This window comes from Xenopus laevis, chromosome 7L, assembly GCF_017654675.1.
Source record: "Xenopus laevis strain J_2021 chromosome 7L, Xenopus_laevis_v10.1, whole genome shotgun sequence".
NCBI lineage: Eukaryota > Metazoa > Chordata > Amphibia > Anura > Pipidae > Xenopus > Xenopus laevis.
Window position 1 is genome coordinate 97,429,505 of NC_054383.1, and position 7,905 is coordinate 97,437,409.

Consider the following 7,905-nt stretch of genomic DNA (forward strand, 5'->3'; position numbering starts at 1 on the left):
GAACGCATATAAAATACTATATGACTGGTACCTGACTCCGGCAAAATTTACACAAAATATATGACTCTGACCCTCTTTGCTTCAGGGGCTGTAAAACGGTGGGAGACGAATTACATATGTGGTAGGAATGCCCACAAATCTCTAACTTATGGAAATAAATTTTTGCCCTCTTAAGCGTCTTGCTAGAGAAAAATGTTCGTCCAGATCCTTAGCTGGCTCTTCTTACTTTCAAATCTGATTCCCTCACCAAAAAGGGATACAAATTGTGCTCACAAATTTGCCTGGCAACCAGGTGCACTATAGCACACAAATGGAAGGAAGGCATTCCTACAATATTGGAGGTTAAAAGGAGGATATGGTGGGTGTCGTCGATGGAAAACATACTGCAATGATACATCACAAAATGGACAATTTTACCGCAATTTGGACTCTCTGGCTATCTTGGTGTGAGACCCAAAGCTCTCTTAAAGGGGTTGTTCACCTTCAAACAACTAGTTGTTATCAGATAGATCACCAGAAATAACGACTTTTTCCAATGACTTTCTATTTTCTATGTGTCACGGTTTTTCTAATATTGAAGTATAAAGTGTCATTTCTCTCCTTCTGAAGCAGCTCTGGGAGGGGGGGTCGCCGATCCTGTAAACTGTTCTAAATTGATACATTTAGTTGATACATTTCTAATCTTTGTCCCTGCTGAGCAGAATCTCTGGGTTTCATTACAGGCAGCTGTTAGACTTGATACAATTGTTGCTAATACTCCAGAGATGCTGCTGAGAAATGTATCAACTAAATGTTGCAAAATTGTAACAGTTCAGAATCTGCACCTGAATTACTGAGCTGTCAGACTCAAACACCAGAGACAGGAACATTCAACTTTAAACTTAGATTTTGGAAAAAACGTAAAAAATAAATAATGGAAAGTAATTGGAAAAAGTCATTATTTCTAGGGAACAATCTAAAAACAACTAAATTGAAAAAAGTGTTTGGAAGGTGAACAACCCCTTTAATTTTATAATTTTACAAGATCTCTAACTTGAAGTACATATTGTATGAAACTACTCTATTATTATTACTACCTAAGTATGACAGTTAGGATGAATATGTTACCAATATATACTATACCTTGTGAAAAATGCCATTTCAATTTGGCGGGAGACCTATCCCTTCCTATCCCCCCCCCTCCTTTTCTATCTTTCCTTTTCCTTCTTCTCCTATTCTATTTTTATTTAACCTTATATATTGCAGTCTGGAACAAAATAAGCTATTACATCTCAGAAATTATGAAGATTGCAATCTCGCAGTTCCAACACAAAATATGTAACAAATTGATAAATGTATCACTTGACTGTCAAAATGTTAAATAAAAAGTTTACAAAAATTTTTTTGTATTTGACTGTATTACAGTTGGACTGGCCAGCAGGTGGTGCTGTTGTAACAACGTTCTTATTAACAGTAAATATTTTCCTCTATATCTTTAAATCTTAAAAAAAAAGACTATGAATGGAAGTAAAAACTATGAATGTAATGCTTAGAATAGCAGTGATCAATGTTATATTATTTTATCTTAAAGGTTTACATAATCCTTGCCACACTTGGGCTCTAACTAATACACAGGGTGGTTTCCCTCTCTTCTTCCGGTCCTAGGGGAGATATATCTCCCTTCACACTGTGCTCCAGTTACCGGTTCACAATATTATATATAAAATACTAGACACTGAGCAATTTCCTTCAGGTACTGCTGACGAAGGTGCAAAGGTGACAGAGTGCTGTATGGGTGCATATTGCTGTGTGTAACACAGACAACAGAACACTTTGCTGCAATCTGACAGCAATGATCATTAGGTGTGTTTGACTATGGGAATTATAAATGGAGCTATAAGACATCTGAATTTGCAATATGGTTCATTGGAATATATATAAATGTAGGTTTTCCCTGTGGAAGACCAGATGTCAAACCAGTAATCCTTTATTATGCAAATGCACAATGCAATGCAATTCATTTTTTGGTCAGCAGGGGTCTGTAAATCAGCATAATGATATAAACTACACCCTCTTGTCTGAGAGGCTCAAGTTTCAGTGAAAAGGCTACAGCTCTTGCCGGGCACAGTGGCGCGTGCCTGTAATCCTGCTGTTTGGGAGGCTAAGGCTGAGGGATTGCTTGAGTCCAGGAGTTCTAGTCTGCCCTGTTCTATGTCGATCGGGTGTCCGCACTAAGTTCAGTATCAATATGGTGTTCCTGGGGGAGCTTGGGATCACCAGGTTGTCTAAAGAGGGGTGAACCGATCCAGGTCGGAGACGGAGCAGATCAAAGCCCCCATGCTGATCAGCAGTGGGATAGCACCTGTGAATGGTCAGTGCAGAACAGCCTGGGTGATAAAGTGAGACACAGTCTTTTATTTCTAAATTATTTTAACCTTTTTATTAACAGGTTCTTATGTAGTTTTTTTTACTAAAAACAAATCTACATCTCCTCTCACTCTTTAGTGTTTTGATTTGGCCCTAATGATAAAATAGCGACATGTTCACAGAGGAACCTGATTAAATATGTGCTGCTCCCAACTGTGCTTAATGAATAATAATTTAGTATACAAAGTATCTTGCATGTACATGTGTTGCTTTCTGTTGTGAACCATTTACAGTATGTCAGCTGTCCCCTGTTGGTTCTAACAACTATCTTTTTTCATTCGGCAACCATTTTCATACAATAACCTGTTGCTTTTATCAATTATAAATACAGATACAATTGGCAAATAATTTTTTCTTTCTGATTTTATTCAAAATGTTTAATCTAAATTAAATGGGGTATTTAATGTAATTAACTAGGCCACGCCCACTGGGAATCACGTCTGAGAGGCTCAAGTTAAAGTAAAAAGGACTTGGGCCTTGCCGGGCACAGTGGCGCGTGCCTGTAATCCTGCTGTTAGGGAGGCTAAGGCTGAGGGATTGCTTGAGTCCAGGAATTCTAGTCTGCCCTGAGCCATGTCAATCGGGTGTCCGCACTAAGTTCAGTATCAATATGGTGTTCCTGGGGGAGCTTGGGATCACCAGGTTGTCTAAAGAGGGGTGAACCGATCCAGGTCGGAGACGGAGCATGTCAAAGCCCCCATGCTGATCAGTAGTGGGATAGCACCTGTGAATGGTCAGTGCAGAATAGCCTGGTTGATAAAGTGAGATGTAGTCTTTATTTCTAAATTATTTTAACCTTTTTATTAATAGGTTCTTATGTAGTTTTTTTTACTAAAAACAAATCTACATCTCCTCTGACTCTTTAGTGTTTTGATTTGGCCCTAATGATAAAATAGCGACATGTTCACAGAGGAACCTGATTAAATATGTGCTGCTCCCAACTGTGCTTAATGAATAATAATTTAGTATACAAAGTATCTTGCATGTACATGTGTTGCTTTCTGTTGTGAACCATTTACAGTATGTCAGCTGTCCCCTGTTGGTTCTAACAACTATCTTTTTTCATTCAGCAACCATTTTCATAAAATAACCTGTTGCTTTTATCAATTATAAATACAGATACAATTGGCAAATAATTTTTTCTTTCCGATTTTATTCAAAATGTTTAATCTAAATTAAATGGGGTATTTAATGTAATTAACTAGGCCACGCCCACTGGGAATCACGTCTGAGAGGCTCAAGTTAAAGTAAAAAGGATTTTGGCCTCGCCGGGCACAGTGGCGCGTGCCTGTAATCCTGCTGTTTGGGAGGCTAAGGCTGAGGGATCACTTGAGTCCAGGAGTTCTAGTCTGCCCTGAGCCATGTCGATCGGGTGTCCGCACTAAGTTCAGTATCAATATGGTGTTCCTGGGGGAGCTTGGGATCACCAGGTTGTCTAAAGAGGGGTGAACCGATCCAGGTCGGAGACGGAGCAGGTCAAAGCCCCCATGCTGATTAGTAGTGGGATAGCACCTGTGAATGGTCAGTGCAGAACAGCCTGGGTGATAAAGTGAGACACAGTCTTTTATTTCTAAATTATTTTAACCTTTTTATTAACAGGTTCTTATGTAGTTTTTTTTACTAAAAACAAATCTACATCTCCTCTCACTCTTTAGCGTAAGGACACACTGGATAATTTGTCGCCAACGTTTTTAAAAAGCAAATCGCGGCAACATATCGCTCGTTTTGTCTCTGAACAAAACCAAATGAAAGACGCCAGCTCCTGTGCCCACAGCGTGTTTGTGAATCGCCTGTAGCTCCGAAACGCACTGAGACCCTTTTCCGAGCGATTTATCAGAAATAGCATGTACTTAGAAAAGCACTGAAATCTCCTAGACACGCACACACATACAGATAAGTAGCAGCAATTGTATTCAAATTACAATGCGAACGCAATGACGCAAGAACACAAGCACGTAAAGACGCCAGGTTACAGCGGGAAGCACAAACCGTTTCCAGTTTGGGTGGAGCACGTACTGCACAGAGTAATGGGATACAAATCGCTCTGTGCCAATAGTCGCTGTGAATCGTCTGTTCAAAAAAGACGATCGTCTTGTCGCCGCGATTTACTTTTTTAAAACGTTGACGACAAATCGTCCAGTGTGTCCTTACCCTTAGTGTTTTGATTTGGCCCTAATGATAAAATAGCAACATGTTCACAGAGGAACCTGATTAAATATGTGCTGCTCCCAACTGTGCTTAATGAATAATAATTTAGTATACAAAGTATCTTGCATGTACATGTGTTGCTTTCTGTTGTGAACCATTTACAGTATGTCAGCTGTCCCCTGTTGGTTCTAACAACTATCTTTTTTCATTCGGCAACCATTTTCATACAATAACCTGTTGCTTTTATCAATTATAAATACAGATACAATTGGCAAATAATTTTTTCTTTCCAATTTTATTCAAAATGTATAATCTAAATTAAATGGGGTATTTAATGTAATTAACTAGGCCACGCCCATTGGGAATCACGTCTGAGAGGCTCAAGTTAAAGCAAAAAGGACTTTGGCCTCGCCGGGCACAGTGGCGCGTGCCTGTAATCCTGCTGTTTGGGAGGCTAAGGCTGAGGGATTGCTTGAGTCCAGGAGTTCTAGTCTGCCCTGAGCCATGTCGATCGGGTGTCCGCACTAAGTTCAGTATCAATATGGTGTTCCTGGGGGAGCTTGGGATCACCAGGTTGTCTAAAGAGGGGTGAACCGATCCAGGTCGGAGACGGAGCAGGTCAAAGCCCCCATGCTGATCAGTAGTGGGATAGCACCTGTGAATGGTCAGTGCAGAACAGCCTGGGTGATAAAGGGAGACACAGTCTTTTATTTCTAAATTATTTTAACCTTTTTATTAACAGGTTCTTATGTAGTTTTTTTTACTAAAAACAAATCTACATCTCCTCTCACTCTTTAGCGTAAGGACACACTGGATGATTTGTCGCCAACGTTTTTAAAAAGCAAATCGCGGCAACATATCGCTCGTTTTGTCTCTGAACAAAACCAAATGAAAGACGCCAGCTCCTGTGCCCACAGCGTGTTTGTGAATCGCCTGTAGCTCCGAAACGCACTGAGACCCTTTTCCGAGCGATTTATCAGAAATAGCATGTACTTAGAAAAGCACTGAAATCTCCTAGACACGCACACACATACAGATAAGTAGCAGCAATTGTATTCAAATTACAATGCGAACGCAATGACGCAAGAACACAAGCACGTAAAGACGCCAGGTTACAGCGGGAAGCACAAACCGTTTCCGGTTTGGGTGGAGCACGTACCGCACAGAGTAATGGGATACAAATCGCTCTGTGCCAATAGTCGCTGTGAATCGTCTGTTCAAAAAAGACGATCGTCTTGTCGCCGCGATTTACTTTTTTAAACGTTGGCGACAAATCGTCCAGTGTGTCCTTACCCTTAGTGTTTTGATTTGGCCCTAATGATAAAATAGCAACATGTTCACAGAGGAACCTGATTAAATATGTGCTGCTCCCAACTGTGCTTAATGAATAATAATTTAGTATACAAAGTATCTTGCATGTACATGTGTTGCTTTCTGTTGTGAACCATTTACAGTATGTCAGCTGTCCCCTGTTGGTTCTAACAACTATCTTTTTTCATTCGGCAACCATTTTCATACAATAACCTGTTGCTTTTATCAATTATAAATACAGATACAATTGGCAAATAATTTTTTCTTTCCGATTTTATTCTAAATGTTTAATCTAAATTAAATGGGGTATTTAATGTAATTAACTAGGCCACGCCCATTGGGAATCACGTCTGAGAGGCTCAAGTTAAAGCAAAAAGGACTTTGGCCTCGCCGGGCACAGTGGCGCGTGCCTGTAATCCTGCTGTTTGGGAGGCTAAGGCTGAGGGATTGCTTGAGTCTGGGAGTTCTAGTCTGCCCTGAGCCATGTCGATCGGGTGTCCGCACTAAGTTCAGTATCAATATGGTGTTCCTGGGGGAGCTTGGGGTCACCAGGTTGTCTAAAGAGGGGTGAACCGATCCAGGTCGGAGACGGAGCAGATCAAAGCCCCCATGCTGATCAGCAGTGGGATAGCACCTGTGAATGGTCAGTGCAGAACAGCCTGGGTGATAAAGTGAGACACAGTCTTTTATTTCTAAATTATTTTAACCTTTTTATTAACAGGATCTTATGTAGTTTATTTACTAAAAACAAATCTACATCTCCTCTCACTCTTTAGTGTTTTGATTTGGCCCTAATGATAAAATAGCGACATGTTCACAGAGGAACCTGATTAAATATGTGCTGCTCCCAACTGTGCTTAATGAATAATAATTTAGTATACAAAGTATCTTGCATGTACATGTGTTGCTTTCTGTTGTGAACCATTTACAGTATGTCAGCTGTCCCCTGTTGGTTCTAACAACTATCTTTTTTCATTCGGCAACCATTTTCATACAATAACCTGTTGCTTTTATCAATTATAAATACAGATACAATTGGCAAATAATTTTTTCTTTCTGATTTTATTCAAAATGTTTAATCTAAATTAAATGGGGTATTTAATGTAATTAACTAGGCCACGCCCACTGGGAATCACGTCTGAGAGGCTCAAGTTAAAGTAAAAAGGACTTGGGCCTTGCCGGGCACAGTGGCGCGTGCCTGTAATCCTGCTGTTAGGGAGGCTAAGGCTGAGGGATTGCTTGAGTCCAGGAGTTCTAGTCTGCCCTGAGCCATGTCGATCGGGTGTCCGCACTAAGTTCAGTATCAATATGGTGTTCCTGGGGGAGCTTGGGATCACCAGGTTGTCTAAAGAGGGGTGAACCGATCCAGGTCGGAGACGGAGCAGGTCAAAGCCCCCATGCTGATCAGTAGTGGGATAGCACCTGTGAATGGTCAGTGCAGAACAGCCTGGGTGATAAAGGGAGACACAGTCTTTTATTTCTAAATTATTTTAACCTTTTTATTAACAGGTTCTTATGTAGTTTTTTTTACTAAAAACAAATCTACATCTCCTCTCACTCTTTAGCGTAAGGACACACTGGATGATTTGTCGCCAACGTTTTTAAAAAGCAAATCGCGGCAACATATCGCTCGTTTTGTCTCTGAACAAAACCAAATGAAAGACGCCAGCTCCTGTGCCCACAGCGTGTTTGTGAATCGCCTGTAGCTCCGAAACGCACTGAGACCCTTTTCCGAGCGATTTATCAGAAATAGCATGTACTTAGAAAAGCACTGAAATCTCCTAGACACGCACACACATACAGATAAGTAGCAGCAATTGTATTCAAATTACAATGCGAACGCAATGACGCAAGAACACAAGCACGTAAAGACGCCAGGTTACAGCGGGAAGCACAAACCGTTTCCGGTTTGGGTGGAGCACGTACCGCACAGAGTAATGGGATACAAATCGCTCTGTGCCAATAGTCGCTGTGAATCGTCTGTTCAAAAAAGACGATCGTCTTGTCGCCGCGATTTACTTTTTTAAAACGTTGGCGACA